Genomic DNA, 10,388 nt, shown 5'->3' with positions numbered 1-10,388 from the left:
GGTTTGATGAGTCTCCTCTCAAGTCCAAGTCCGCATTTCTTGGTGTTTTAACTAACAGAAAGGTTTTTTCATACTGCCAAGGGTGAGGACCAAGGGCTCTAGGCTTAATTTTTCTGTCAAAGAGCTGCTGCTCTTTTGCACCCAGTTTATCACAACTCTTGCTCTACAGTTGTTCAGTCTATATTGACTAAATCTCCAAAGCTCCCGAGTACAGATGGAACATATCCACCCAGGTATCTAAATGTAAGGAGTTTGACGTGGGGCTGAATCCCACCTCCAGGATCCCTCTTGTCCCCAGTCTCCTCCTTGATCTTCCTTAAAAATCGTTTACCAGAAGTGGACATAAAGCCCTATATGCCCAGCACCTGACGGTCAGTGAGATTTTATCAGAGACCAGAGGAACAGATTTGCTATTTACTTTGCATCTTCCCTAGAAGACCAAACTTCAGGAAAGTAGTCCTGAAATCAGATCCTAAAACTGAAGTTTAATTTTTATGTAGCCAGGAAATGGAATGTTACATTCAGTTTGTTTGCCTAAACTATCTTTTCTTCCTCTTGGTTTCCCCCGGTAAAATAGTCTGGTAGTTGCCCCAGTATGTAAGGAGATCTACAACTGGGGTTGAGTCCTTTTCCCATGTTCCCCAAGAGTCTTCTTGGCTGGCTGTGCCACATGACATGAGCCACTTGACTTCCTCAATGCCCCATGACCGTGATGGTCATGTTCCTTTGATATTTGAACAGACTTCAGCATGCTCCTCCTGTTGCTGTGGGCTCCACCATCATGCTCGTTTTTCTGCCTCTCCTTTGGCTCGAGTTTTATATCTGCTATAGTTTCCTAGTGAGGTTGGATCAAATCTGACCCTGCTTTGAGCAGAAGCTTGATCCAATCACTTCCAGGCATCCCTTTCAGACTCAGTCATCACCTGAATCCATGAAGTCACCATGCTGCAAACTGCCAAATCCCTAGTGAAATACTGCCCCCTCCATGTTACCCACATGATGCACACCACCACCAGCACCCAGCTGGGACAAAACCATCCTATCTGATGAGTCTACTGAGCCGTCTTGTGTGCAGCATTGTGGTGTTTGAAAACCAGGGTGGATCTACACGGGGTATCACGGCTGACCAGCACAACACTTCCAAACTTACAAGGGAGGAGTTAGAAGATCATTTCTGCTCCTCCTATCTTGGAGACCAGCAGGGGCTAGTTACAGACTTTGTTTTAATGTTATATCTTCTTCAAAAAGAGAAAAATAAATTAAAAACTTGGATCTGAGCTGTAGGGACAAATCACAGCACAGAGCTTGGGAACACAGTGGGGACCCTTGTGTCTTTCCCCAAGGCTTTCTGTCTAGTAAAGCACTGTCTGTCTGCTGAAGGGAACACCACTCTGGGAGCCGCTTGTGAAAAGCTTGATTCTGTTGGCATGGAGAATTTTCCTCGCAAAAGACCTCTATATGCAAAAGGGAAAGGGAGATGGAGTGGGAAATGAGCCCAGCAAAAAAATCGCAGAAGTTTTTTTGCTGCCTGCAGGTGGAATTCAAGTGAAAAAGAAGCGGGGAAAGGAAGAAAGAAAAATGAAACAGCCTCCTCTCTGCATAGATTGCGTTGCTGGAGAAGCTCTGAATCTTGCAAGGCATAACAGTTGCCTGCTCAGAGGTTCCTTCCCCAGGGACTTTGCCCAAGATAGTTTCATCCATTTATCCCTGACTCCTGGCATCTGCATAACACGCTCACAGAGAGAGTTATTAGTTTAATTTTCTTGTGAATTACAACAGGGGCAGAGAGAATTAGAAAAGACTTTTTTTTATTATTATCATTACTTTTTGTTTTCCAGTTGAGAGATTGTAAATGAGGCTATTCATCCTGCTAACATCAGTAGGGACCCAAACCCAAGCCTTTCTGGGGTAATTGGTTTCTGATGAGCAATCACATGTAAAACCAATAGCAAAGGCAAGAAGTGAAATATAAATTCTCCCTTTACATGCCGAGCTTTTCATTAGGACCATGTGCCCAGTTTCTTTCTGGGATTCAGTGGAAAAGCCAAGAAGTGGTAAACAAGGCAGTGGACTGAGCCTGGCAAGGAGCTTGTACTAGCAGAGAAACGGGGAACAGCATTGCCCGATGTCCTTGGGAACAGATAAAGCAGCTGCAGAATCCTCCAAGCTACAGCTTTCTAGTAAGCCCTTTGGCCAAAGTAAGACCTTGTGCAGGAATCACAGACATCAGATCTTCTCATAAGCATGTGGGACGGGTCGAAGTGTGCCTCTGCCCAAAAGAGACCAAAAGGTTGAGAAAGGCAAAAAAAATTAGACACCGGGGACAGGTATCCATACTGCAAGTCTAACCAAGGTGGCTGATGGAAACTTACAGTCCCTGGTATTCTGCAGTTTGCAAAATATAGTGGACCTTGTTATCTGGATTTGCTACAAGGGCTGAGTCAGGCTTCAGTTATCTTTTTTTTTTTTTCCCCCTAGTTCCAAGTGAGGAGGCTGCTAATCTGCACTAGCTTTTGTTTCCCTGATGAACGTCATGGTGCTTAAGGCTTGATTTATTTATATATTTTGGTGGCAAATTAAGTATCAATCTAGATGCAGCTTTCAGTGTTTTCTAGGTTGGGGTTGTGGGGCTATCATTCATTGGCTTAACTGGATTGCTTGCTGCTTTATGTGGTTTTTTTCAGCAAAATCTTTTGGCACACATACAGCTGGTTGTTGCCTTAAAGATGAATAGAGAACAGCAGGCTTGACAAAGACAGAGAACATTTTTAAGCTCATGTACACAGAAAGGCCTCCAAAACAAGAGTGATGCAGACATATCTCTAACAAAACAAACCAAGAAAAAACTCCTCAAACAAATCCACTTTTTCAGCTTCCAAATGCTGAAAGCTGATCCTAAGGAAAGAAACATGCAGAGTGAAATCACTGATTTGACTCAGTCCTGGGTGATCTGCTTTGAGCAGGGGGGAGTGGACTAGAGGTTGTCCAGAGATCTCTTCCAAACACAACTATTCTGTGATCACAGCTTTTTCCTTAACTCAGAAGAGATGGACATGTTGCTGTGGCCACAGCAAGAAAGCAGACAATTTGGACATTTCCATATTTGCATCACATTTGTTTACAACATATGCAAGATTCTGCACAGCTACCAAGCAAACCAGTTTCTGTTTCTCTCATTTGGAGCCAAGCTTTTTTGAGCCTTGCAAAGCCTCTACTAACCATGCCTTGCTACTGGCTGCACACCAGCCAGGCTTTGCTGGCTGCCCCGGCTTTTGGTCTCCCACCTCAAACATCAGGCAACCTCGTAATTTTAGTACTGCTTGAGCAGAAGCAAGTGTCTTGCCATGACAATGCCCAGGATCATTCACCTAAGCTTAAACATTGGAAGTTTGAGGAATATGAGGCATTGAGAAGAGAAGAGGTTTTAGTTAAGACTAGGTGGTGTGACCTAGGAGAGGTGGAAGCAAACCAGCTCATCCCAGCAGTTTTCCAAACTGCCCAGGCCCTTGGAATCATTGATGATAATTCAACCCTTTCTGTCTGCAATGTGGGGAGAGGTTTGTACCAGATTTGTACCTTAGAGAAAACCTGTGCGATGGGAGGATTGTGCCTTCCTGTCAAACTGTACAAGGACAACTCCCAGGGCCTGACCCTGCACCCTCATCACTACTGGTACCTGTTTAGAAATCTGTACAGGCAGAAGCAAAGTCTGCAGGTAATGAAGTACTTTTTCCTACTTCAAGTAGGTGCCCCATGAGCCCTGGTTCCCCATCTCTTTCTCTCTTCCCCAAATATTTCCACATACCCTTGCTCTGGGGAGAGTTGAAGTTCCCCAATGAGTTCTCTTTTGCATGTATATGCTGGCTGATCATCAGAGCACACTTTCATTTTGTCTTTATTGGGATGTCTGTCCTCCAAGTGATGAAGAGTATGGCTGATCCTTTCACTCTTAAGGCAATTGTGATGGGGGAAAAAAAAGGAAAGAAAAAAATGCAGGAAGTGAATCCTTCTGACTTTTGTTTGTTTGGTTGTTTTGTTACAAAGTTCTACTTTGCAATTTTTGTTATTTTGGATAGGCCTCATATTTCGCCTTTTTTGAGTTCAGAATGAGGAGGTTGGGACTGCAAATTAGCAAAACATCAACAGATCACATAATTATATATTCCATAAGAATTTGTATGTTATTTTAAAAGATTTACTCATTGTGGTGACAATTTGTCAGAGGCAAAAAGTGGTGAGTGATTGAAGAACATTTATCAACCCAGAAAATATTTTTGTTGCTGTTGCTGCTGGTTTTGCTCCTTCTCTGCTTTATTCTGTGACCTGGCCTAGGAAACTCATTGCAGATGTATGGATTTAGGAGGTTTGTGAAAGATAAAAAAAAGATAGCATTCAGGACCTGCACAGCTGACGTGCAGCAAAGGAAAGAGAAAGAAAAACTTTATAGTGGGAGATTTGTCTAATTTAACAGCCTATGAGAGTTTTTGCCATGGGATAATATTTGTAGTTGTTGTTACAGAAAGAAGAAAGATGGGCGGATCATTGAAAACCGGATAAAATAGCTGCTATCTGACCAGGAACCCTGTACCAGCATTGGCATTTCCCTCCATTCCCTTTCTGGTGGACATTTCAGGGAATCTGTGGTATTAGGGGAACCTATGGATAGGAAAGAAAATTGCTGTGTAAGCAGGGTGTAAGGTATGACATAGTTTCCACCTGAAATTGCAAAGAGCTCAGTCTCTGATAGCCCACAACTTTCCTTCACATCATACTCCCTGTCCATCTTAATGCAACATCCCCAGCTTTTACATCCTGATTCTCCTTTCTGCAGCAAGCCTGGCTGGCATCTTTTCATGCAGTTCTTCCCTACTTCTGTAGAGCAAGGAGGAAGGAATATTTTTTCCTGCAACTAAGTAATTCTCTCGCTTTATTTACAGATGCTGAAATGAAGAAAACTCACCCCTGCACTAAATCTGTTGGGCATGGGGAGCACGGTGAAGGCAAGGAAGTGGAATTATATTGCAAATGTCAGGAGCTATGAAAAATGTAAAAGACTTTAATATTCTTCTGCTGTTATTGCTAAGAGTGTCTCTCACCTGCATTCACAGAAAGTGAAGTGCCTTTTACTGAGTCCAGCTGCCACTGAGCAGAAAAGATTTCCATGCTTCCTATTTTTATTTTGAAATTATACTATAGCGTGCATCCTGATAATAAATGCAGTTTCCCTCCAAACTCTCACTTTAACAATTAACCTTCAGCTTCAAGACTTAATTTAAGCCCTCAGCCTTTACAGTTAACTCCTACATCATGCTCCACTAAACTTCAACCCCAAATATCCTGCTATTTATACCTTACAAGTGACTTCTACATTCGAAATTATAACCACAGCCCTTACCTTCCATGATACCTATTGCTAATCGGTGCTGAGCCAGCCACTTGGATGCTGCTCTGAAGATGTAAAACATTAACCATGCATCTCTCCGTTGCTCTCTTTCCCGTGGGGTTGTGTTTCAAGGTAAGTGGTTTGCATAAGATCCCTGAGAGACCTGCATTTAGGTTATTCAGTAGTATAAACAACCTGCTGCTTTTGTGCTTCTCCCTACAGAGCAAGGAAAAGCCCATTTTATACATTAAAATTGAACATAGCGTTGCTGAAAGGTCTGTGATGGATTTTTTCTGGAGCTCAGAGCATCTTTCCTAGTTCCGGGAGGGGTCTCGCAGGACACAAGCAGTTTCTTCCCGTACATCCCCCTCCTCTCTTAAGACCCTGTGTCCGGGAGGGAGATAGGGTCACTGGCCCTCAACTCTGCCTGTCTCGCTACCCGTACTGCCCAAGGTTGGGGGAGTTCGTGTCAAGGGCAGTATCGATTTTCTTCATAGGATTGTTTTAATTTCACCTCGATACAGAGATCTCAACGTTCGGAAAGCGGCTCTGGGAGGGGGGAACCTGGCTCTCCGCAACCCAAATAACATAACCCTGGGAAGCAATGGGCATTAAGTCCCGACTCCTGCTGTTTACTAGGAGTCATGACATGTCGCTCCCTGCTAGACACTGGCGAGGTGGGCTGCCAGCAGGGCGTCTCATCTTCCAGCTCCACCGCGGAAAGCAGCACCGGAGGGCTCCGACGGCTCGTCCGTGCTGTGCCCGCGGGGAGCGGGGCGGCCCCGGCAGCACGCAGCGGTGGTTCTCCCCGGGACACGGGGGACGGGAGAGCCAAACCAAGGCTGGCATCAGACCCCGTTCAGTTCCCGGACGATCGGGGCGGGACACACGGATTTCACCCTTTCCATCGTTATCAGGTCGGTGCTGGTAAGGCACAAAGAGGAGCCGCGGAAGATAAATGAACAGTCCCCCACGCCGGGATTTGAGCAATCAGGAAATATAATCTGGGCTGGAAAGTGCCCGAGCATCTGTTGGGTTATTAATAAATTGTATGCAATCTGTCCGGGATGAACCTCGGGACGGAGGGGAACCATCTGCTCCCGAGCGGTAGTCCTAATGGTGTCTGGGGAATGAACTTAGCAAGTGAAAGGCAACGGGATCGGCCAGCCGGGCTCCCGGGGTGCCTGGTCTCCGCACAGCTTTTCCAGGGTGGGACGACACGGGGGGTCCCCCATCCCCGGAACAGGATCCCGCACAGATGTGCAGAAAACTGGGATTCAGGCCGAACATGGGCATAATCGCTCGCAGACTCGGCCAGCTCTCGGGAAAATCGTCCTCTTTTTCGAGATCCTTTCCAGAAATCAAAAAGGTCCTCGGCCAGGGAGAGCCCCGCTCACAGGGGCTGCCTTGTTTCCCCCTACTCATCCCTGGACGGGGAAACCAATCTCCCCCGCCCTTCCTCTCGGTCAGTGCTAATTGCCACCCATAAATATTATTCTCCACGTTTTATCCTCCACCTCTAAGGGTGCCTGATGTGTTTTCTCGCAGCAGATGGCGAGGATTTCCAGCTCAGCTCCTCCCAACGCTGGGGCGGGTTGGCTGTAACACAGCGCGGCCGTGACTGCGGGCAGGGCAGCGCTACAGCCCTCAGCGCACCGCCGGGTGTCGGTGCCTGCTATCCCCCGGGAAAATGGGGACTTGCGGGGTGCTGCGAATGCCTCGCGGTCAGTTATGTTAACGGAGGAAGGATGGGGGCGCGTAGGGGTTATCACAAGAACTCTCATCGCGGGATGAATAGCCAAAATGTTCCTTGCTGGAGGCTATCTCCGCCTGACAGCGGTCGGGGTCTGTGAGAGCAGACGTGCCTTCCCTTAGAGGAAGAACCCAGGATCGGGCAGCCCCTAAAACTCTTCACACGTGAGAAAAACCGGGCTGCCATAAACCCCACTCGGAGGCACTCCAGCCTACATAAAGGCCGGCTGAGGAAGAAACCTACAGCGACAGGAGAGAGGCAGGAAGACGACACGCGCGGCCGCTGCTCCGGCGGGGTCGCGGGGTCTGTACGCCCCTGCCCCAACAGCGGCCGAGAGCGGGCACGATCCTCCTTTCCCCCTCCGAGGGGGATGAGCGAGAGCCCGGAACCGCTCGGGGCGACAGCACCGGCTGCCAGTCCCCGCAGGAGAACCCGGCCCCGGAGCTGCGGGCCGAGGCGGGGCTGCCCGCTGGTCGCGCCCGGCGTCCTACTGCCGACCGCTGGACGCCGGGCCCGGCGCGCCGCTGCGGAAGCAAAGACCGCCGGGTACTTCCGGCCGAGAGGGGCGCGGCGGCCGGGCTCCGCGGCGGGCCTGTGAATGGCGAGGGGCCCTGCCGGGATCCAGAAGCGGCTTCGCACCCTCCCGCTGGCTTGGACATGGCAGATTTTTTTTTTTCTTTTTAATGCGCGTTTCGACCGGAACCACTATGCTCTTCCCGCGGATGGCTGCGGGAGAGCCCGTCCAAGCCGGGAGCCCGGGAGCGGCTCCAGGCTCACGGAGCCGGGCTCGCAGGCAGGCGCTGGGCTTGTCGGGGCGCGCTGGGCGGCCGGGGGCCGGCAGCAGCCCGCCTGAGGGACGGGTCCTGTGCCCGGCCGAGTGACCGGCCGAGCGCCAGCAGCGGGTGGGTGCAAAGCACCCGGCATCGCCGGCAGCTTCCCAGGAAACGCCGGGGGAGGTTGGCTCCAGCTCTGCCAGCGTCCTGAAGAAAGAGGCGGAAAGGGGTGGGTTTGGTGTCCGTTCCTTGCTGTCTGAGCCTGACCCCGTGGTATTCGGTGGTCGCTGAAAGTGATGTGCAGAAGCGAGGACTAAACTCCGCGGCGGTGACGGCTCCAGCCGCCGACCGACCATGTCATCCCCTTCCCCGGCCTCTCCGCCGGCATTGCCCCGCTGAAGGACCGGTGGCACCACATACGGCGGTCCCTCTCTCGGTCATTAGGGCACTCTTAAATGGTGGGAGAGGCTGTTTTAAAAGCTTTCGGTTTCAGGAGGGCTTTGAAACCAGACCTCGGCTTTTCTGTGCCGTGCTCTAACCGCCGAACTGCATTAAAGAGGCGTGAAGGAGCCGCTTGGCAGGAAGATACAAATCCGATAATGTGAGCTCAGGGCTCGCCTGCTTTTCAGGAGAGGACGGGCTCTTCTTTCCGGATCCCCGACAACGGGGACAGTTGCCCTGAGCCGGCTGATCTGAAGCTGCTGTGCGGCACTTTGCACCTCAGGGATGGTGAAGCTGGAGGTGTCCTCTGTCATAGCAGCGGTTCTGCTGGAGCTGCTGCTTTTCTCTTTTGCCCATAACTGAAGTCCTGCTTTGAGTTCAGCAGGAGTCGAACGCTTGCCAAATATCCCTGGAAAAGTCTGTCTGTCTCTCTGCTGTCTAAAGAATGTCAGGAGACGAACGGCTGGTGTTTGCCATTGGGCTGTACTTGCTTTTCTGAGAATCCAGCATTCCCTCCGTGAGCTCTGATGAATGAAATGAACTCGGGATATCGAAACTCGTGGTTATTTTTTGCAACAGTTTAACTAGGCTTTCACCCCTTCCTATCTAATGGAGGAGTCTCAGAGTAATGCCCGGGCGCTTGGTGGGCTGCCGGGGTGTAAAGGTGAGTAGCTTTTACTGATTTTTCTGTACAGATTCTTACTTGATGTGGATCATCACTCCTCACGTCTTCCTGCTTAGTCAGAGGCACCGGGCTTATTCTGAGACTGACCAAAGTTGGAGCAGCTAAACTAAGCCTTCCAGCAACCCGAGTGTTTTTACAGGATCACCTCGGCTTTTCCTTATGACCTTCATGGCTTCTCATTGCAAATACAGGTGGTATAAAAGGCAACTTAGTTGTACATCTGTGGTAGCACCGCAGTGCTGCAATGCTTAGGGATTTCCCAATGCTTTCCACTACCCTACTGCTGCTGCTCAGGCAGTAGCTGGATTTCATCAGAATGTGAGAATCTCACATGGACTGGATTTGAGTAAGCAATAAACAACTCTTCCAACGTGCAGGTTATCCTGGAAACTGTTTCTTTGCATACAGAAACACGTTTATCCCTAGCTAAGCTCAGATCCCCTGTATTGTGGGACCATTTATCTGGGTTGCTGCTCGGTGGATGTATAAATGCTGCAGACAACTATTCAGACCACAGGAAAAGGAACTCCGTGAATGTATCGATGAGTGCTTGTCATCTCATTAACAACTGTTTTACGGATTTAAAACATCCTACTACATTTTACAGCAAGCTTAACTTAGACCCTAGCACGGCTCTAAGATACTTGAAAAGAAAATGGTGCTCTTTTTCTTGACATCGGCATTATATTTTCATCCCTATGAATATGGCATGAAATATTCCTCCAGAGAAAATCTACTTATTCCAGGTAAGTGGATTAATTTAGCAAGCGGATAAGTAGGAAAAACAAACAAACCAACCCCCTCAACAAATCTATCCTGCTTAAACGCCTCTCGTCCTAGACTCACATGGAGTAAGCATGATGAATTTGTTGATATAAGATCTGTCCCGGCATCTCCTCCTTTCCACGAGTCAAGACAGTGATCTCTACCCAAACCTTTATTTTCTCTTGCTCCAGGAATTAAAACAAACTGCTAGAAAACTCCAGGAAACTCGGAGGTCGAGAACGTGTCTCCAGATTAACTTCGCAAAAATCATGCCTTGTAGAATCTTACTCATCGGTCCTGTTATCAAAAAGATCAATTCTGTCACCTGCACCTGGAAAAAGTTAACAAATGCTGTTCTACTTGGTAGGATACGTTTGTCTCTGTCTGTTTACCTGTGGTCTATGGTAATGACAGTGTGAAACTGCAGAAAATCCATGTGTGGACCTAAATAATGGAAGAGAAGGACAAAACCTGTGTGGACGTTATGAATGTGATAGGGATGTGCTAATGGGCTTAAGTCCGAGTCCCCGTCAGCAGCAGTGTATGCCAGAGGTCCCTTTTGCCGTTTACCGTGGGCTGCTCCGCTCG

The sequence above is a fragment of the Grus americana genome, chromosome 14, assembly GCF_028858705.1.
Source record: "Grus americana isolate bGruAme1 chromosome 14, bGruAme1.mat, whole genome shotgun sequence".
In the NCBI taxonomy this organism is placed as follows: domain Eukaryota; kingdom Metazoa; phylum Chordata; class Aves; order Gruiformes; family Gruidae; genus Grus; species Grus americana.
This window is presented reverse-complemented; position numbering follows the sequence as displayed.